This window comes from Xenopus laevis, chromosome 6L, assembly GCF_017654675.1.
Source record: "Xenopus laevis strain J_2021 chromosome 6L, Xenopus_laevis_v10.1, whole genome shotgun sequence".
In the NCBI taxonomy this organism is placed as follows: Eukaryota; Metazoa; Chordata; class Amphibia; order Anura; family Pipidae; genus Xenopus; species Xenopus laevis.
In genome coordinates this window covers 4,911,095-4,934,591 of record NC_054381.1, presented here as the reverse complement: position 1 = coordinate 4,934,591, position 23,497 = coordinate 4,911,095, and the positions used below count along the sequence as shown (strand labels likewise).

Here is a 23,497-nt window from a genome sequence, read left to right as displayed (position 1 = left end):
ATAGAGTAAATAAACCATTTTTTACAATAATATACGTTTTAAGCATTATGTGCCATTGGGTAATCATAAATAGAAATTGTCATTTTAAAAATAAGGGCTGCCCCCCTGGGATCGTATGATTCACGGTGCACACAAACAAACCATACATGTTAGGTCACATGAGCCAATTAACAGACAGAGTTCTGTCTTTTGCTTCCACACTTCTTCCTGTTACAGTTAGAGCTGCAGTATTTCTGGTCAGGGGATCTCTTCTTGTTACAGTAAGAGCTGCAATATATCTGGTCAGGGGATCTCTTCCTGTTACAGTTAGAGCTGCAGTATTTCTGGTCAGGTGATCTCTTCCTGTTACAGTTAAAGCTGCAGTATTTCTGGTCAGGTGATCTCTTCCTGTTACAGTTAGAGCTGCAGTATTTCTGGTCAGGTGATCTCTTCCTGTTACAGTTAGAGCTGCAGTATTTCTGGTCAGATGATCTCTTCCTGTTACAGTTAGAGCTGCAGTATTTCTGGTCAGGTGATGTCTTCCTGTTACAGTTAGAGCTGCAGTATTTCTGGTCAGGGGATCTCTTCCTGTTACAGTTAGAGCTGCAGTATTTCTGGTCAGGTGATCTCTTCCTGTTACAGTTAGAGCTGCAGTATTTCTGGTCAGGTGATCTCTTCCTGTTACAGTTAGAGCTGCAGTATTTCTGGTCAGGGGATCTCTTCCTGTTACAGTTAGAGCTGCAGTATTTCTGGTCAGGGGATCTCTTCTTGTTACAGTAAGAGCTGCAATATATCTGGTCAGGGGATCTCTTCCTGTTACAGTTAGAGCTGCAGTATTTCTGGTCAGGTGATCTCTTCCTGTTACAGTTAGAGCTGCAGTATTTCTGGTCAGGTGATCTCTTCCTGTTACAGTTAGAGCTGCAGTATTTCTGGTCAGATGATCTCTTCCTGTTACAGTTAGAGCTGCAGTATTTCTGGTCAGGTGATCTCTTCCTGTTACAATTAGAGCTGCAGTATTTCTGGTCAGGTGATCTCTTCCTGTTACAGTTAGAGCTGCAGTATTTCTGGTCAGGTGATCTCTTCCTGTTACAGTTAGAGCTGCAGTATTTCTGGTCAGGGGATCTCTTCCTGTTACAGTTAGAGCTGCAGTATTTCTGGGTCAGGGATCTCTTCTTGTTACAGTAAGAGCTGCAATATATCTGGTCAGGGGATCTCTTCCTGTTACAGTTAGAGCTGCAGTATTTCTGGTCAGGTGATCTCTTCCTGTTACAGTTAGAGCTGCAGTATTTCTGGTCAGGTGATCTCTTCCTGTTACAGTTAGAGCTGCAGTATTTCTGGTCAGATGATCTCTTCCTGTTACAGTTAGAGCTGCAGTATTTCTGGTCAGGTGATCTCTTCCTGTTACAATTAGAGCTGCAGTATTTCTGGTCAGGTGATGTCTTCCTGTTACAGTTAGAGCTGCAGTATTTCTGGTCAGGGGATCTCTTCCTGTTACAGTTAGAACTGCAGTATTTCTGGTCAGGTGATCTCTTCCTGTTACAGTTAGAGCTGCAGTATTTCTGGTCAGGGGATCTCTTCCTGTTACAGTTAGAGCTGCAGTATTTCTGGTCAGGTGATCTCTTCCTGTTACAGTTAGAGCTGCAGTATTTCTGGTCAAGGGATCTCTGAGGCAGCACACAGACCATCACGAAATGGTGGTTCAAGTCAAGAGATGTAAAAGGGCAATATCTACTTAAATGTACAGCATATCAGTTTGGTAAGATTCTTTAATATGCCACTTATTTTAATATAAACCGTATTCATTTTGGGGGTATATATTTCCATTAATACGATCCAAGAAAGAGAGGGCCGAAACAAAGATTACCCCCAGACACTGTGTTGAGGTGACAGGGTTAATGAGAGATACTGAATGGTGAAGTAGGATTTGGCTTTGGTGGAAAGATGATTATTTCAGTTTTTGTTAGGTTTCGTTTGAGGTGGCGCTGGTTCATCCAGTTGGAGATTACTATGAGACAGTTAGAGATTGAGTATCAGTTTCAACTGTTAATGAAAGGTTGATGAATATATTTGGATATCATGAGCATACAGCATACCAAATGAATGGATGAGATCTCTCAAAAACAAAGTGTGTAGAGAGTATAACAACATACCATGTACAGTAAAGTTTAAACCCTTTTTCATCTTTTTCACCGCATTCCTCTTCTCATCTTTCCCGCAGGGAGCCATAGTTACTATGTACAAGTATTAATTCTCTCACATGAAGCTGGTAGGGGCCTTGCCAAACTTACATGTTACATTTGGAGAAGGCAAACAGCTCCCATTGACTTCTCATGACCTCAGCAGTTTTAGATGGTGATGTTTTGTATTAGAGTTTTTTTGTGGTTTTTACATAAAAAAAAAAAAATCATGGATTAGAGTAACTAGAGAAGTTCATGATTTTATTGCTAAAAGTACAATTGAAGAAAATGTGATAGTTTGTGAATCGGGCCCATAGCTTGCAACCCATTACATTATACCTCACCTATGGTAAACATTTTATACCCAGTACATTTTGAAGCACAAAATACTTTTTGTAAACTCATAATAAATGTATTATATTTTATTTAAAAACATAACATTTGTAATAAATAAATGTCGAAATCAAAACATTTATTTAGTCCCTGCAAAAGGCATTTTGTGAGCACACAAAATTTTATAATCACAAAATGAATTTTGTCCGCTCAGAATGAATTCTGTGAGCACAAAGATAAAATTGTGGTATCTAGTTTATTGAAACTATAAATCACATGGTTGCAAAAAGACTCTACAAGAAACCGCAACACTACTTTAATTAGCAGGCTAGAAGATAAACCAGCTATGATAAAAACTTAACCTTTAGTAAATTTGATTTAAAATCAAATATGACCAGAATAAAATTAAAAATAGCATGCTTTGAGTTGTTTCATATCTGAGTGCAAATGAGTAGTGAGGAGTAAAATGTTGTCTCTGCCTGGCAACTAGTGATCTACATTTATCACAAGCCTTAAAGGCCCATTCACTTTCCCCCTCACAGTACTTGACTGTAATAACCAATTACTGGAGAAGACTAATGGAGAAGTATGTGGGCTCCAGCGACACAACCCAAGCCTGATGTTGCACCAATCAATATTGCTCCTTAGGAATATGGTCATATAAAAACCCAAGACCTCAAAACCGCTTGATGCATGTTTTGCTTTCACACAAGAGCTTTCTCAGGAGCATACCTCTCATGTACTTTAATCCAATGAAGCCATGAAGTTGCGTATGCCAATGACGTCACACAAGTACCTGGACTATTCCCGTCCGCTAGCTTGTCCATTAAGAAAACAGCCACTACTAACAGAATGAGGAGCCAGGAAATATGTGATGCAGATCCCACAATTTATTAGAACCCAGAGAGTGCAGATATCATGCTCTTGTCTAACGTTTGAGACATCAGAAAACAATATAAATTAAATAATTAGATCTAAAAAATGAAACAAAACAATATATATTAAATCTGAGGTATAACTAGTGTGCGCCATGCTCCCATGCAAAAAATACTCAGAGGAGCCATTGCAAGATCCCTACCTGGCCCCTGATTGGCCAATCCCCACCCATTCCCCGCCTCCCAATGACATCTTATGCTCATTGCATCCTCCCTCCCTGCTTGCTGTTAGGAAAGCGGCTGGGGAGGGAGGAGTTTTTAACTGGCAGAGAACTAGAGGAAGCAGACTCTGCAGTCATAACCCCCTGTTCTACTTCCTTTATAGTTATGCCACTGTATTAAAAACAGAATGGTATAAATGGTAATTTCTTAACACTGATTCATAGGTCCCAAATACTGTTAATTCTACTGTGGGACTAATCTGTCATTATAAATACTCAATGCTATGCTCTCATTCTAACCTCTTGGAGAGAGTGAGTTAAAGGAGACGTAAAGCCTAACTAACGAAGTAGGTAGAAATGTTGTACATGATGTTTTGTGCTTCTGTACCAGCCCAAGGCAACCACAGCCCTTTAGCAGTAAAGATCTGTGTCTCCAAAGATGCCCCAGTAGCTCCCCATCTTCTTTTCTGCTGATTCACTGCACATGCTCTGTGCTGCTGTCACTTACTGAGCTTAGGGAGCCACTCACAATATACAGTACACATAGAATAGAAATGTCACAATATAAGGCTGATTAGTAATTAATACACATAATTACTACATGGCAGCACAGAAACCAGTGCAATTAGCATCAGAATTTAATAATCAGCAAACCTGTAGCATCAGCTTTTATTACAGCCAGGGAAGCTCATTTTCTGCTGGATAATTAGTGACGAGCCCTAAGCTTAGCTTCTCAACAGCCAATCAGAGCCCACTGAGCATGTGAGTGTCACAGACACTTTCCAAGATGGTGACCCCCTGTGACAAGTTTGAAGTCCTGGATCATTGCTGCTATTGACAAGCTCAAACTTTAGCCTTGCGCAATAAGTTCAGTGTATAGAATATGGTATTTTTAGTCATATTAATTTTAAGGGTTTCGTTCTGCTTTAAGTAAAGACATCCACTCACTCTTTCTGCATTAAAGCTTTGTCCAGATTTCTATCTCTTAGTGGCAAATGGACTAGCGATCCAATCCAGAGATTTTCAGACCTTTATTGCTACTATTATAAAATTCTAAGAAATGTCTACCAACCAAAGTCAACCGTTTGTTGGCCTAAGCATCTTATTTCAACTGTTCAATATTATGAACATGTTTAAAAAGTCTAGTTTCAGCGTGTGTATTGTTGTCCCTGCACATAATTTGCCAAATGGACAATTAATAGATCAATTACACCCTTGGTTGATATGATCTTTCTTGTTAAATCTATATAGTAGTATGGCTCTGACTATATGGGCTCTCCTCACTGGCTGTTGTACTTACATGCCTTGCCATTATTTCACATATAGTACCTCTTGTGCTTTTTTTGTTAGAGGTATTTCGAAATGGCTTGATACTAATTTGTCCCTAAGATTGGGGGACCATCAATGGCATGTTTAAGGGAATACTCCCACATATTTACATATTTACTGAAGACATTGTCAGTTCTTAAAATATGGCAAATTTGTGTAGTTATCCTGGTGGTTGTTTATCCATTATTTAGGTTTGGCAGTATGTGGGCCCATCAATATGAAGTCACCTTTGATGGCTGTAGGAATATTTTAGGAGAGGAAAAAATATGAGCCAAAGTATCTAATATCCAAAAGTCAAAAAACTCTAAGCCCTGACTCTTGACCTGCATTAGCTATCTGGATATCTGGATCTGCAAATGTTCGATGTGCTATTTTATGCTGCCATACATCTGTGATTTATTTTCGTTCTTTAAATATTAGCCCTGGTGGTCTAGTGGGCTGGTGGGAATGCCCGCCGTGGGGATCCTTCTCCCTCCATTGGCAGTTTGCCTATGGCGCGCATGGTGCACACTTCCGGGTTTTATGTGTCGCGAGCGGCATGACGTCATCGTATCGGCTCAAATTTTGATTATTTAAAGGGGCTTTGGGCTGGAAATCAATGCCTGGTATTAGGTCTAATTTGATTAGTTTCCTGGGTGCGATTTGTCTGTGTTAATCCTGGTTTCGATCCCTACCTGTCTGACTATTGTGAACTCTGCCGATATTGACCCTTGCCCGTCTGACTATTCTTGAACTCTTCCAGTACTCACCACTGCCTGTCTGACCCTGCTTGAACTCCACCTGCACCGCCCCCGGCCTGCCTGACCACACGTATCGTCTACTTCTTGAACTGTTGTACCTTCCGTTCAAACTTGTTAATATATACTGTATGCCCCTTTGCCTTTTCAGAACATTTACTTGGCTCTTCTCAAGTTTAAGACCTGGCAGCATCTGAGTAGCTGAGGGCTCCTACCGAAGCCAAAGACGGCTGCTAAAGGCAGATGATTGAACCGAGACCAGTACGTGACATCAACTATGATAAATAATAAATGGGGCCCAAATTTCTGCATAAAAGAGAACTAAACCCAACAGCCCACTCAACTGTCTTCAATCTGTCCCCTTGACCTCTCCCTCCCCACATAGTGTATTACCTGTATTAGCGCTCATATTTGACACCATGTTTAGGTTTGTACTTCAACACAACCTGCTGGCGCATACTCACTTGGAAAAAGTCAGGAATCCACTTCAACTGCGCATGCAGTATTACTTTTTTCTGTGTAATAATAAAACAGTCGCTTGTACTTGATCTCAACTAAGATATAATTAATCCTTATTGGAGGCAAAATAATTCTATTGGGTTTATTTAATGTTTATACGATTTTCACAATGAAGCCTCGATACTGTCTGCAATAATAATGCCTTGGTGAAAAAAGCTGCATAATGCTTGATTAAAGAATTTACTCAAAGGGGGTTATTTATTAAAGTTTGAATGCCAAAAACTGCGAAGGATTTGTGTTTATAAACTATAAAATCTGAATTTTTAGTGGAAAAAAACCTGAAATTTTTCAAGATTTATTATACCCAGAATATGTAAAAAGTCCAAATTTGAAAATCCTCCATCCTCCTGCAAGGTTGTATATAAGTCAACGGAAGAGGTACATATCCTATTTCGAAGTTTCTGTTGTCTGTGCTGTAATTAGCCTATTCGACTGTTTTGGACTTTTCAGGCAAAAATCCATGAAAATCAGGTGATTCATTAAAATAATCATAAAAAATCAGACTTTGATAAATAAGGCCAAACTTTAAAAAGATTAATAATGAGACTGGATTTTTTTGTTATTATTACATTTTATTGATTTTTTTTTATATTCAAATATGTCCAAGTTAAATCATTAATGAAATCACAAAAGAAAAAAAAAATCAGTTTCATGTTGTATTAGATAATCATGATCTACATGCTAGTAAAAAAACTTTGATTTAAATTACTAATCTGAAATATTGAAATCCTATCTAGTGGAAGGTGATTTGGGAATTTATCATGGCAATCACATTTTTCTGGTATCTTTGAGAATGTTTTGTTACTACAGAGATGTTAAAGTAACTAGGAGTCAGGGAAACATGTCTGGCAAAGACTTAAAAGTTTAAGGCAGGGATCCCCAACCTTTTGAACCCATGAGCAACATTCAGAAGTAAACGCAGTTGGGGAGCAACACAAGCATGAAAAATGTTCTTGGGGTTCCAAAAAAGTGCGTTGATTGGCCGTTTGGTAGCCCCCATGTGGATTGAGGCTCTGTTTGGCAGTGCACCTTGTTTTTATACAACTAAAACTTGCCTCCAAGCCTGGAATTCAAAAATAAGCTCCTGCTTTGAAGTCACTGGGAGCAACGTCCAAGGGGTTGGAGAGTAACATGTTACTCACAAGCTACTGGTCGGGGATCACTGGTTTAAGGCATCTAGGCATTCAGAAATGCAGTTAGTGGAATCTTTTCAGCCTTGCTTTTTGTTTCTTTCAAAGACTTAATTCTTTCCTCAAATCCAGGTGCTGCTTCTTGTTGCTCTTTTTTTATAAGCAGATCAATATAATCAGATACAGTAAGTAGATCGGGCTTTAGAGAGATTTCATGCAGGCGCTGGAGACATTGTGCAGCTCTTTTAATGTGCTCCATTACCATATCTTCTACCTTTTAATATCTCTCTTCAGATATACAGATACCTGTTCTATGCTCAATTTCTCCTTGCAGGCTTTCTCATACTTTTGCTTTAGCTCCTCATAAGTTTTCTTCTTAATTACTACCTCACTTTCAAAAACGTGATGCTCACGGTGATGGCTGCTGACTCCATGCCCACACACTGTACAATCTCTCCCCCAGGTGAAAACCCCACACAGAGCAACCACAGGATTAGCTGGAACTCTGCAGGGATAGTGGCAAGTGGATTCACACACGTGGCAATTAATTGCATTTCCCTGAACATATTTTCTTTGCTTTATGGTTTCTTTTTCTTCATACTTAAAATTTTTATTGTTATTAATGCCTTCTTGGTGCTGCCGTAAGATCTGCTCAGTTTTGTTAAGCTCATGTTGCTTTAATGTGAGCTCCTTGATTTTTTCCAGTAGCCCTTCCATTGTGATTTCAATTGCTTTCCTTTCCCTTAAAACTGCATAGGTTAGAAGAAGGCTCTTTGGGGCAAGTTCTTCCAAAATCCTAAACATTCTTCTTGAACTATTTCTCCCCATATCATAGAGCATTTTGGGTAATGAACTATAACCATAATCTTCCTCATCGTCCTTGTGATAATCATCTGATTCTGTGCTGTTATTGAACTTGAAGTATAATGGTTTGCCATCTTTTATAACACAAGGAAACTGAGTTTCAGTTAGAGCTTCCAGAACACTTGGCCTGGAGTGATCAGCGTACGTAACACAGACTAAAATGTTCTCCTTTATATCTTTCCCAAACAGTGAGGGGATTGAATGAAACACATATCTCTGTTCTTTTGTTAGACGAATAGAAGAGGATTTAACCACAAAGCAAATGGCATCAATACTGTTTACACCCCTTTCTGAGATAAAACATTCTTGGAATTGCTTAGCTATATATTTGTCCTGTTCTCTTCCCTCTGTGGAACCAAATCCTGGTGTATCAATGATAGTGAGGGAATATGGGATGGTGAATCCTTCCATGTGATTTATTTGATAAATGGAAACACGAGATGTCTGACTCTGGGTTCCAGATCTATCTGTATTCCCCCTAATAAGTGCGTATCTATAATTATCTTCCCATTCCACTCCCAGGATGTAGTTGATCAGAGCATTGATGAGAGTTGTTTTACCTGATCCCGTCTCTCCCACCATCATAATCACTTTACGGGATTTCAGTTGATTTTCATCTCCAAATTGCATCTTATCATAATTGCCCTCTGAATAAAGGTGTACTAACTTCAGATTAAAAATAGAGTAGCCATCTTTGTCCTTATGTGCCATTTCCTCAAACAGTGACTCATAGACTTTAAATAGAGGCTTTTTTTTATATTCTTTGTGAGATGCTGCTTGTTTTTGTTCTCCATCTGTCACAGAATTGAAATAAAAACAGACAAAATATCAGTAAGAAAAAAAAAATCTATAAATATTGTTAGCAGTATCATTTAAAGAAAATTACATTTATGTATATACATAAGGGGACCTGTCACCCAAAAAAAATATTCAAAATCCTATTTTATCCCATTAGTCAAGCAAAATGAACTTTAATTACACAATATAAATTATTTGAATCTTGTTTCCTTCAGTCTGTGAATTCATAATTATAACAAGCAGGCAGGAGCCATTTTGTGGACACTGTTATTAAGACAAGCCTTGTATCATCTCAGAATCTTGTTTGTGCACCAGAATGGGGGACCTGATGTCCATCCCCATGTCCTGGTTACACAATTAAATGGTGAAGAGATTGGGGGGAATGTGGGGAGAGCAGTGATATGTAGGAAGTGCTGAATGGAAAGTGAAAGTAATTGTCTAAGGCATAGAGGAGGGGCAGACAATATTTGATTGACAGTTACGATTTTAAACAAATAAAAAATAGAAATTGGATTTCATGTTTAATTTGAAAAGGACTTATTATACAGCTTTTTGTGTCTGGATGACAGGTCCACTTTAAGATTTAACATTCATAATCACTTTCCCCATATATGCACATTCCTATAATCTAAATCCATGTTTAATGCAATGAAGTACATTGTGCCTAAATCAAGATGTTTCTAGAGACATAAAAAAGCTAGTTATCGTGCTCATCATTGGGTTTCTGAAGATCTAGACCAAAAAATAAGGGTACCCAAGGCAAGCCCTCATCATCAGCAACTCTCCCGTCAACCTCTCAACTTTCCTTCCACTGAACCCAACCTGATTCCCACGATTGCTGTTTGGCAACCCACCTGCTCACTGACTCTGTCTTCCTCTGCCTCTTCCCCATCCCTTTCCCAATTAACAACTAAGAACTAAGATCAGGGTCAGACTTAGACACTCAGAAATGGGCAAGTATAACTTTTCATCACTTCAGACTCTCCTGCAATCTAGGTATATCTTAACAGAATCTCAAACAGAAACCAGAACTGGGGATAGGTAGAAGATGTTGGTTCCTAGGGTGCCCCCCATTGTTCCCATGGCATGTGTAGTGCAGTCCCATTCTCATCTTGTAGTGATGAGTGCATTTTTTTGTCAGCCATGGACTAGTGCCGAATTTCTGCATTTAGCCAAATTAATTTTTTTGGGAAACTGAGGCAAAAATTCACTGCAGAAAAATTTGCCACGCCAAAATTGTCACTGAGACAAAAAAGTCGTCATAAGAAAAAATGCCCATTGACCTTAATGCATTTGGACAAACAAGTCTCCATAAGAAAAACATCCATTGACTTTAATGCATTTCGACAAAAAAAGTTGCCATAAGAAAAAATGCCCATTGACTTTAATGCATTTCTACAAAAAAGTTGCAGAGGCAAAAAAAGTTGCTATGAGAACAAACTCCCATTGACTTTAATATCATTTAGATTGAGAAAAATTGTTTTGCATAAAAAAAAAAAATTCACGCCCAGTGTTTTTGCTAATTTTTTGCCGTTTTGCAAAACTTTTTGCATTTTCGAGAATTTTTGGGAGAAGTGAAATGTTACAGATTTGCTCATCACTAGTCTCTTGTCTCTTAGTTCCAGCACTGGGTACCCGATGAAAAGGAACAGTCAATGTATTTAATGAGTATTTTAGAAATTCTCATTAATGAATCTCAACTGATTTACAATACACCATCAAATTATTTGTTTAATAAAATCCGAAACTATATTTGTACATTTAACTCATCAGATAAGCCCCATTTATTATTAATGTTTTCATAAACCATTACATGTTTAGTGTAAGAGTTGGATAGTGTCACAGGAATGCCACCTTATACATGTTACTTTAGGGTGTGGCTATAAGGGGACACTAAGGGGCAGATTTATCAAGGGTCGAAGTGAAAATTCTAATTTTGAGCTATTTTTGTGTACTTCGGCTAGGAAATAGTCCAAATTTGATTCGAATTTGAAAAAAATTAGAAAATTGAATATCTAAATTTATAATGTACTGTCGCTTTAAAAATTCAACTTCGACCATTCGCCATCTAAAACCTGCCAAATTGCTGTTTTAGCCTATGGGGGACCTCTTAGAACCTGTCTGAAATCAATTGGTGGACTTTAAGAAATTTAAGTTTTTTTTTTTAAAAAAAACTTGAATCTAATTCAATCAAATACTTTAATTTGCATGATTCAAATTTGAATGAAAACAGCATAGTCACCCAAAAAAAAAAAACCTTAATTTTTTTTGATAATTTTCAGTTGCTCTTTTGTTATTGGAATTTCGAAGTTATGGGAGTTCAGAAAAACTCCCATTACTTTGAAATTCGACCCTTGATAAATATGCCCCTAATTGTAATGGTTTAACAAACAATTCAGACTCATCCCTACTCCCCCTACTGCAGAAAAAAAATGTAGGGAAAACTCCCTACTGAAGTAAATAAATCCACTGTCTATAAAAAGCACAGATGGCTGCTGGAATGGTTGTCTTCTGCGTTTCGGGAATACCCCTTTATCATAGGCTAAACAAGATGACATCAAAACGTTCACTTATACACTTAGGGGCAGATTTATCAAGGATCGAATTTAGAATTTGAAAAACTTTGATATTCTAATTCAAAAAGACCAACTAAAATTAAATCAAAGGTTTTTTAGGTGAATTGGTCCGTTTTTGATCGAATAGGTCTGTATTTGATCTAATTCGAATTGTACGAATCAAAGTAATAGCGCATTAGATCGAATTAGAATCAAAGTTTTTTCCCCAAAAAAACTTTGATTTCTCAAAGTCCACCAATTGTCTCCAAATAGGTTCTAGGAGGTCCCCCATAGGCTAAAACGGCAGATTTTAAATGGCGAATGGTCGAAGTCGAATTTTTAAAGAGACAGTACATGATACATTTTGATATTCGAATTTACACAAAATTAGCTTGAAATTCGAATTTTTTAAATTCAAATTTTCACTTCGACCTTTGAGAAATCTGCCCCTTAATGACAACACCATCTTCTGGACAATTGTGAAAAACACTTTATAATACAACAAATAATAAACAATAAGTAATGTAACATAATATAAAATACATACTTGAAATAAAAAGAAATTCAAAATGAGTTACAGAGGGAAGAAAAAAAGAGAATGATATGTATTTACATATACACTAAGGGCTCGATCTAGTTCAATACAATATGGTACTTTTTGTATAATAAGTGCGCAATTCGTTCGATTGAAGGAATCGATTTGAAGGATTTTAATCCAACGATCAAAGGATTATCCTTCGATCAGAAAATTGTTAGCAAGCCTATGAGGACCTTCCCCATAGGCTAACATTGGCCTCGGTAGGTTTGAGGTGGCGAACTAGGGGGTCGAAGAAATTTTTAAAGAGACAGTACTTCGATTATCGAATGTTCGAATATTCAAACGATTTTTAGTTCGAAACGTTCAATTCAAAGTCGAAGGTTGCAGTCGAAGTAGCCAAAAAAAACATTCAAAATTCAAATGTGTTAACTCATAAATCTTTTCGCGACCTTAGTTTTTGTAACCTACTGATATTGGGAGAGACTGGGTACCTGGTACTTATTAGCGCAGTGCCTCCACCTGGCCTTTTCATCCTCTTTCTATCTTCTATTCTTCAATATGCGTCTTATCGCATAAGTGTTTTAAAGGCATTTACAGTTATGCTTATGTGCATTTTCAACAACTAAAGCACTTTCACATATTTGTACAATATACATTGATTCAAAATATATCACCTATTTGTCCTATTTGTATTTATGACATTTTCATTCATGTCTATTTCTTTGGAAATAAGTGTGTGTATTACACTTGACTAGTACTGCATCACTATTTTATTTTGTACCCTACCAACTATCCGGTGATTGAAACTCCAGGTTGCAAGTTGACTTGGAAAGGTCCTCACATCAACTCCAATTTCTATTCAGCTGTCAATAACACTACAGCCTTCAACCTCACAAATAGATTTAATTTTCTGGGTTATTGGTCACATTCTGAAGCTATCAAGACCAACCTTCAATAAGATATCAATGGGATTAAAAAAATTCATACAGTGTATCTTATATGTTAAAGGGGTTGTTCACCTTTATATGAACTTTTAGTATGATGTAGAGAGTGATATTCTGAGACAATTTGCAATTGGTTTTTATTTTTTAGTGATTTTTTACTTATTTAGCTTTTTATTTATCAGCTCTCCAGTTTGCAGCCATCCAAGTTACCCTAGCAACCATGTTTTGATTTGAATAAGAGACTGGAATATGAATAGGAGCCAGGGTATTGCTGGCTGGCTTAGGGGAGGCTGAAGTCATTGATAGATATTGACTTAATAGCTAGTGCTTTGTGGATCTCTATGAGCTTATCCAAAATGATATTGATCCTGTGGCACCTTCCGATAGGGCATTTCCAGGCTTCGCCAAGTTATTGGCAACTAGGGATTGGCGAATTAGGCCTGTTTTGCTTCAGTTTGTGCTCCATTCTTTTCATTGTTGTGGCTAAATCAATATTCTGATTTTCCATTCTTAGTAGCTGCAAATGTAATTTATAATTTTTTTCTATTTCTCCTACGATGCAAATTTACCATCTCATTATGGCATCTTATTTGTGTTTGCACATAGGAATTGTTGAAAGATTGTTGGACCTGAAATAAATCCAGCAGAATGGTCATCTCCAGGTGGTTCCTGATTCTCCTCTAGCTTCTCTAAAATTTCAGCATCATCGTGAGATTGTGCTTCTTCCTCACACTCTACTTCACTTACAGAATAACTTGTATTGTCTACAATCTACAGATTGTTGCGTTATCATCAAATTCAATATTTGGGCTTGTATAAACACTAAAAAACCATTTTGGAGCAGACAATTATGGCAAACTTCAACCAGGCAAATAGTTCAAAGTAAAGAAAGTTTATTGTGTCCACAGCATTACGCATTCCATGTCATAAACACTCAATAAATCTCTTGGAATATCTCTTTGTTTCAGTATTTAAAGTGTTACATTTGGAGAGGACACTGCCATTGTAGGCATCCATTGTTGTAAAAAAAAGCCTTTGTGTAGACCACATATAAGGAGACACATTGAAATAAGGATGGTGTGGATGGTAAGTGTGTAAAAAGGGATCATGTTGTGGTAGAAGTGTGGTAGTGTGTGCAGTGAATTATTTTTTGCTGGTAAACAAATCTTTTCATTATTGCACATGTAACAGGTGGAAGGGTCAGGGTCTGCCTTAACCTTCCTTGGGTTACTATATACTGGCTCCAGAACCCGGGCAAAGAGGTCCAACTCCCAGCAACTCCCGATAGACACAATATAATTGGATTCTTTATCTTCAGGTAGGGCCCCCTCTTATAATATGGAGGAAGGGATTACCACTCTGGTATAAGCAAACAGTATTCACTCTTGATCAAATAAACTTTGGGTGCCAGTGGTTCTTTAAAACAGCAGAACAATTTTTTTGAACTGGTGATACACTTCTCAATGATCAATCACATATTCAAGGTGTATGCTCAGATGTTATACTCCATGAACAAGTAGTGGAAGCTGGTCATTTACACAAATATATTACTCACAAATACTGCCTGATCCTTTGTTAGTCAGTTCTGAATTGAGTCGTCTTGCCTGCCCCATTGAAGCTGAATCTCACAGCTGGTCTCACACTCCAAGGATCTCTCTATCCCTGAGTCTGACCACTTGAGTCCCTAACCTGGCAGCCTTGTCACCGCAGGGTGCTAACCCTTCACAAATCTTCTTGTTGGAGCCTTAGCTGCTCACTAACATTCCTGAACCTATCTGTCAATCCTATAGTGACCTATTACAGTTTCTGACTTGCACTTTTCTTTGCCTATTCTGGAACCTTCCTTTGTTTCAGGCTCTATGCAGTACCACTTTACTTTCTCTAGCAAGTGTGCGGTCCAAAGAGGCTGAGCACATGTGGTCATATAACCTTTGGAAAACTACTCCCCCTTCCCTCTGGGAAATGGACCCAGCCTAGCTGGCCAACGAAATCCCTAGGGTCTAGAAAAACCTTACCCTTTTATATAGTGATGTCTACTGGCCAGTCACTGAACTGTCAGCAGTATAAGTTCACATAGGAAAAAGGAAACAGCTTCCCTTTTAGAACTGCGGACCCAATCTAGTTGACTAAGTTATTCGCAGGGGACCAAAGGACCTAAAGGTTGGCAAAGCCTTTACCCTCCTACACACATTTAGCTTACTGAATTTAATCAAGCCCAAAATATGCAAATGCAATTATGTAATTAATAAGTGACTTTACATGTTTTACAGGTCCTTGATCCACATCAATATGTTCCAACCATTTGTAACCAGTTGCACTACAGGTATTTGTCTAATTTTCCATATCAACATATCCTGATGCGATTCTTATCAAAAGATACATAATCATAGGCACATTTTCAAACTGACTGTTACAAAGAAATTTAAACCCTTCAAGAAGATATGACAAATAATCAACCACTCCCAAAATTAACCCTAAGGTTATGTAGCACTATAGTAAATTGAGTGCACCATTCTCTATCTATGAGCTCCACTCCCAATATGCAAGTAAGCCCTTGCAAACGGTGTGGAAGCAGGGTGTAGTGAAACTACAACTAGATGCAGGGTGCAAGAATTGGGTGTCAGTGGTTCTTATAACTTAACCGATGAACATATTTATTGAACAATTACAATCCTCAGTGGAGTGTACATAAAAGCAAAGCAGGATCATAAAGAACAGTGGTTAGGGATATACTCACAGCATCTTTGGTCAGTATTAGTCCCCACAGGGAAGAGAACATACACAGCAGCAATGAATGTACACCCAGCTTTCAGCCTTTTCCCTAAGTGGAACCCAGGGGAATCTCTACATCCCTAAGTCTACACACTTAGTTCCTACTTCTGGGCAATTAGTACCGGGGATCTTAATCCCTCTGACTCTTCTTGTCTGAGCCTTGAGCTGCTCAACTAAATAACTTGCCTATCTGTCATTCCTAGAGTGACCTCTTAAGGTGAGTAGCCTATCCTTACTAGACCTGACCTGTCTAGGTTCCACTTGAGCTCTGCCTGCCTGCTCAGCCTACAGCCAGCACAAGATGGACCCTGAGAGCATGGCTTCAAAGGGTTTTATACTTTAGCACAGTGCCATCTACTGGTCACTAATGAGAATCTCAGGTGCAAAGCATAAAGCAGAGCATTGACACAAGTCCCCATTAGGACCCATTTAGGTGTCTAGAACACTTAGGGGCCAATTCACTAACTTCGAGTGAAGGATTCGAATGGGCTACTTCGACCTTCGACTACGACTTCGAATTGAAGGATTCGAACTAAATATCATTCGACTATTCGACTATTTGATAGTCGAAGTACTGTCTCTTTAAGAAAAAACTTCAACCCCCTAGTTCGCCATCTACTGTAAAACCTACTGAACTCCCCATAGGCTTACCTAAGTTTTTTTGGTCGAAGGATAATCCTTCGATCGTTGCATTATAATCCTTCGAATCGTTCGATTCGAATGATTTAATTGTTCGATTCGAAGGATTTAATCGTTCGCTCAAAGGATTATTCCTTCGATCTAACGATCGAACTATTTGCGCTACAATCCTTCGACTTCGATATTCGAAGTCGAAGGATTTTAATTCCCAGTCGAATATCGAGGGTTAATTAACCCTCGATATTCGACCCTTGGTGAATTGGCCCCTTAGGATTTGCCTGCCAATATTAACTAGGGGTGGCTATTTTACACATCCCTACAGTTACAATTTAGCTTATATGGAAAATGTCATATTATTAACCTCTAAAAAGTAACATTTAGGAAGAGGAAAAATCTCATAAAGTATACTGTGAAATATAGTATAGAATAGTGTAGTATAATTCAACAAACTGTCAGTAAACAAATGAAGAAACTAAATCCATATGACTGCTTTGAAAATCAATTTTTTATTGTAAGTCTCTAAACAGAGCACAGAACATCAAATTTCAGGTTTAAGCCCTTAGGCTGATGTGTCTCTAGAGTAAAAATCCAGTAAGCTTCCCTATGCAAAAGTTTCGGCACTAAATCACCACCCCTTGATGTAGAGAACAGTTTTTCAATCCCTTGTATTTTCAGACATTTAGGGGCAGATTTATCAAGGGTCAAAGTGAATTTGAGGGAATTTTTGAAGTAAAAAAATTCGAAATTCGAAGTAATTTTTTGGATACTTCGACCATCGAATAGGATACTATGACTTTGAATAGTTTGAATATTCGACCATTCTATAATCGAAGTACTGTCTCTTTAAAAAAACTACAATTTCAATACTTCGCCAAATTAAACCTGCCAAAGTGCTATGTTAGCCTATGGGGACCTTCTACAACCAATTTCTAAGTCTTTACACATCGAAGTAAAATCGTTCTATCGTACGCTAAAATAGTTCTAATCGTTCAACGATTTTACTTCGATCGTTCGATGGCCAAATTCGGTGAAAAATACTTTGACTTCGATATTCGAATTCAAAGTATTTTAATTCGATGGTCGAATTTCTAAGTATTTTACACTTTGAAATTCGACCCTTGATAAATCTGCCCCTTAATCGCACCATGATATGTCCATTGTTGATATATGTTTCAAATATGTTTGTCTGTATAGGTTTACACACTCAGGTCAATATCAGTGTTGGGTGAGCCATATTTCTAACCTATTGCAAGGGCAAAGCTCTGGGTTTTACACACCCGGGCTAAACAGTAGTTACGGTCAGCATTTGAGTTAATTAATTATTTCATTATTGGATTGAGCCACATTTCGAGTTTTTAGTGCAGCGTTAATCTAATGAGTAATGAGTGTCTTTCTCTTGGCACTTTCTTTTGAATATATAAAGTTGAATACTCTGCACTATTTTCAAGTGGAGAAAACTGGTTTGACCAAAAACTTTCCTTCAAACTACTGTGACTTTATTGAGACATTTGAAATATGAACTTTGATTTTCTACAGTAATTTATGAAGTTGTTTATTGATATTGAATTATCATTGTATTGACTGATTTAAGAAAAAGGGGCCCCTTCCTAAGAGTGATTACTTTGTTTTTATAGGCTAGGGTATTTTTGCAATATGATTTGAATAATACATTACTACTTGGGAAATGAGTCTCTGCTTTTCTCCTGTGTTCACTGTCATAATAATACATTACTGCTGTCATGGGAAAAAAATTTTTTTTCAAAATGAATCAGTTAATAGTGCTGCTCCAGCAGAATTCTGCACTGAAATCCATTTCTCAAAAGAGCAAACAAATTTTTTTATATTCAATTTTGAAATCTGACATGGTGTTAGACATATTTTCAATTTCCCAGCTGCCCCAAGTCATGTGACTTGTGCTCTGATAAACTTCAATCACTCTTTACTGCTATACTGCAAGTTGGAGTGATATCACCCCCTCCCTTTTCCCCCCAGCAGCCAAACAAAAGAACAATGGGAAGGTAACAGATAGCAGCTCCCTAACACAAGATAACAGCTGCCTGGTAGATCTAAGAACAACACTCAATAGTAAAAACCCATGTCCCACTGAGACACATTCAGTTACATTGAGAAGGAAAAACAGCAGCCTGCCAGAAAGCATTTCTCTCCTAAAGTGCAGGCACAAGTCACATGACCAGGGGCAGCTGGGAAATTGACAAAATGTCTAGCCCCATGTCAGATTTCAAAATTGAATATAAAAAAATCTGTTTGCTCTTTTGAGAAATGGATTTCAGCAAGTTGGAAAGCCTATGGGGACCTTCCCCATAGGCTAACATTGGCCTCGGTAGGTTTTAGGTGGCGAACTAGGGGGTCGAAGTTTTTTTTAAAGAGACAGTAATTTGATTATCAAATGGTTGAATAGTCGAACGATCGTTTGATTCGAAGGTCGAAGTAGCCAATTCGATGGTCAAAGTAGCCAAAAAAAACATTCGAAAATTGAAGTTTTTTTCCTCTATTCCTTCACTCGAGCTTAGTGAATGGGCCCCTAAATTGTCACAATTCTTAATATCTTTATTAATACGAGTGTTTCTTCACAAACCAAGATTAATTACTCATTTTACTAAGGAAATCAGACCAACATTTCCATATTTCATAGTGTTTAGTTGCTGTCCATCAGTTTTTTTTGCTATGATCTCCTCTATATATCTTAGTTCATCTACTTCACTTCCTTTTACATAGTCCCTCCCCTATTCATATTCAAGTCTCTCATACAAAGCACTGCCTGGTAAACAAGACCCTAGCAAACAAATAGCTTTAGAACAAAAAAACCTAAATAACTGAAAAAGCACAAAAAATATAAACCAATTGCAAACTCTCTCGGAAAATCAATGTCTATGTTATAATAATAAAAAAAAAAAAAATTAAACCCCTTTAAGTATGGGTATACAGAATGTCTAAAATGGAAGTATTGTTTCCCACTTTTAACAACTTTAGGAAGAGATCTATGCCGTATAGACAATGGTCCGATAGGAATAGTTTTACAAGGGGAGCAAATTGACTTCCTATAGTTCATTATAAGGTATGTAGATGTGGTTGAGATAAAAAAAATGTTCTTATACTGAGTAAGACAAAGGTGTGTTAAATACTTTCTAGAAACAGAAATACTTTTCCAAATGAACGGGGTAAATGAAGATATTGAGTGATCTTGTTGGAGGAAATGGTAAAATCGACCTCTACTCGTTTCTTACCATTACTCCTACCCAGTAGCAAGAAGCTAACAATCAAGGAGGTACAGGAGGTGCATTGCAAAATTTACACCAGGGTCCATTGTCTCTACCCTTTCATTCCCACAGAAGAAATATGAGATAAGGATCGTCCACCTTCTTTATTCCTGTCTTTTGTGTTTCTTTTTAGATGATTAATATGAGTTTCTTTCATTAATTATATAAATACCTGATTGCCTTTGTTGCATGGATGAAGTCATCCTCTCTGTGTGTCTGTCTCTCTGGGACAACAACATGTATTGGATATATAGTGATGTTAGTTTTACTCTACAAATACTCCTCCCAGGGATGTTTTGCACTGGGATTTTCCATCCACAGAAGGTCACATTAACTTTCATGAGTAAAACAACTCATGGTTTATCATTGCCTATAGGAAAATTTGGAATTGAATTTAGAGACACATTTTTTTCTCACTCAATTGAATCTGGACCAACGTTTGAGACAGGCTATAAGGCTGGTTTCCGGTAGAATTTGAAACAGGGAGAGACAATGTGGGAGCACTGGCTTTTTGCTCGTTATTCCAAACCTGGAGACTAATATAATATTAATAATATTATAATCAAACAACTCACAGTTTCAAGAATGATTTCCTTTTTCTCTGTAATAATAAAACCGAACCTTCTACTTGATCCAAATGAAAATAGAATTGATCCTTATTGAAGGCAAAATATCTTTATTGGGTTTAAAGAAGAATTCTACCCGTAATAAAAAAAAGGTTCAATTCTCCTTTAATGGCTGCCCCCATGGCTACACAGCAGCTTGTTTATATAAACTATAGTAGTACTTATCTGTTATCTACTGTGTATCCTGTGCTTGAATGGCTGCCCCCATGGCTACACAGCAACTTCTTTATATAAACTATAGTAGTACTTATCTGTTATCTACTGTGTATCCTGTGCTTGAATGGCTGCCCTCATGGCTACACAGCAGCTTGTTTCTATAAACTATAGTAGTACTTATCTGTTATCTACTGTGTACCCTGTGCTCGAATGGCTGCCCCCATGGCTACACAGCAGCTTGTTTCTATAAACTATAGTAGTACTTATCTGTTATCTACTGTGTACCCTGTGCTCGAATGGCTGCCCCCATGGCTACACAGCAGCTTGTTTATATAAACTATAGTAGTACTTATCTGTTATCTACTGTGTATCCTGTGCTTGAATGGCTGCCCTCATGGCTACACAGCAGCTTGTTTATATAAACTATAGTAGTACTTATCTGTTATCTACTGTGTATCCTGTGCTTGAATGGCTGCCCCCATGGCTACACAGCAACTTCTTTATATAAACTATAGTAGTACTTATCTGTTATCTACTGTGTACCCTGTGCTCGAATGGCTGCACCCATGGCTACACAGCAGCTTGTTTATATAAACTATAGTAGTACTTATCTGTTATCTACTGTGTATCCTGTGCTTGAATGGCTGCCCCCATGGCTACACAGCAGCTTGTTTATATAAACTATAGTAGAGTTTCTGAAGCAAACACACAGCTTTCACCAGTGCCGGCCAACAGTACATTATATTGTCATTCCTTTAACAACACTAAGGGGCAAATTCATCAAGGGTTGAATTTCGAGGGGTTAAATCCCTCGAAATTCGACTGGGGAATAGAATCGAATAGAATCGAATATTCAATTTGGGCGAATTTACGCACTGGCGAATAGTCGAATTGGTGAATATTCGCCAGGCGAATAGGCGCTCGATCGAATATTCGCTCGAAGGATTTTCATTTGATCGAATGCCTTTTTATTCGATCAAAAACTTCGAAAACAAGCCTATGGGACTTTCCCATAGGCTTTTAAAGCAATTCGGTAGGTTTTAGGTGGCGAAGTAGGCAGTCGAAGTATTTTTAAAAGAGACAGTACTTCGACTATCGAATGGGCGAATAGTCGCAGCGTTTTTGCGCTCGATCCAGTACTTCGACTATTGAATGGCGAATAGTCGCAGCGTTTTTGCGTTCGATCCAGTACTTCGACTATTGAATGGCGAATAGTCACAGCGTTTTTGCGCTCGATCTATTCGAATCATTCTACTCATGCGAATTTACGCCAATTCGATAGTCGAGGAGCACAAAAAACGACTCGAAAGTGGAAGTTTTTTTACTTCGAATCTTTCACTCGAGCTTGGTGAATTGGCCCCTAATTGTCATTCCTTTAACAACACTAATTTTCTGGTGTTACTGTTCCTTTAAATTATTTTTTAGTCTAATTTAGGTATGAAGATCCAAATTATGGAAAGATATCTAGAAAATTCCAGCATTCTGGATAACGGGTCCCATACCCGTTTAATGAGGGTGAAATACCTTGGATGCATATTTGCATTATTCCCAAGTATTTAAGGGCCATTGCCTGCCAGGTGAAGGAAATGTTTTTTTTTTACAGGTTATTTATGTTAAAGGGCAACTCTACTGTTCTTTGAGCCTCATAAAATAAGTTGTAAGTGAATATAACTTCCCATAGCACATCAATTGAACATAAATGTTTTTTTTTGCCACTGTTATGTACAGTCAGGTATTTGCTTCTTATTTGCTGAAACTCTTTCTTCTTGTTCAGAAATAAATCAGAAATTGTTCCCCCAGCATTTGCTTTGAGATCACCATGATAGTGTCGGTGCATTATTTCAGAATGTCCTTCCTTATAAGATTTACAAGAAAATGCATAAAACGTTATAGCGCTGTGGATTTTTTTACTGCATCTGTGTTATTGGTTTATTTATGTTCCCCTCCCAACAATGTTACGTACAGTCAGGTACAATGAATCAATATGGCGTCATATCCTGAATCTCTACCTAATCCTGATAGTTTTCATTGGCTGTTGTCTTGGTGAGAAAAACATGATGTACACAAATACTGCTATAAACACTCCTATAAACATAAACCCTGCACAAACATAAAAAGAATATGGATTAATAATTTAACATAAAGAGTTTAAATTCCTTTGATCAGATCATATCACCCAGCACAACTAGCAAATAAAGTTCTTCACTGCTCTCACAATGGGGCTCATTTATCAACACTGGGCAAATTTACCCATGGGCAGTTACCTATAGCAACCAATCAGTGATTAGCTTTTTAAAGCCAGCTGCAAGTAGAATAATAAATGCAGCAATCTGATTGGTTTCCAGGGGTTACTGCCCATGGGCAAATTTGCCCAGTGTTGATAAATGAGCCCCAATGTGTCTTGTTTGCTTGACTGAGCCCATTTTATAGCAAACCACTAAGGGTGCCCTAGAATAACCTTCAGTTCTAGACTAGTGACAATTCCTCTCTATAAAGCTTTAATTTTGGGGCCATTTTAATACTTTTCACTTGTATTTATAAATGAGCCCCTGGCTGAACCTTTCCACGGGATTTGGCCGTATTTCAGAGATATGAATTGGATGCCCTGCTTCTCTCTGGGACGAGCATGTCGTTTTATTTAACTATTTCATGTTTAATTTTAATGAAAAATTTATTTTTAATTAAATATCAATACATTTTTCCTTACAGAGATCAGTGGTCAGAATCCCAGTTTCAGCAGTTCTGTTGGGGTATGAAAGTTTCACCGGCACAAGCGATTATGGAACATGCAATGAACAATGAAGAGCTATGCAGAACAGAAGGTGCAATTATAAAACAGCTAAACATGCAATAAAATTGCTGAGATAAAATAGAAAAGGAATTGCACAATATAATTAGCAATCACGTTAGTCACAATACATGTGTGTGCAATTGCTGTGAGTGTGCAAAATCCCCCATCTCTTGCAAAAAGGGTGTGATAACTCACCCTGGTGGTCTAGTGGGAGGAGCCTGCAGGGACGCCGCCAT

At 37.8% G+C, this 23,497-nt stretch overlaps 1 pseudogene; it reads right to left on the bottom strand.

The window, feature by feature from the left end:
- Positions 1 to 7,286: 7,286 nt before the first annotated feature.
- Positions 7,287 to 23,497, bottom strand: LOC108718455 (annotated as a pseudogene).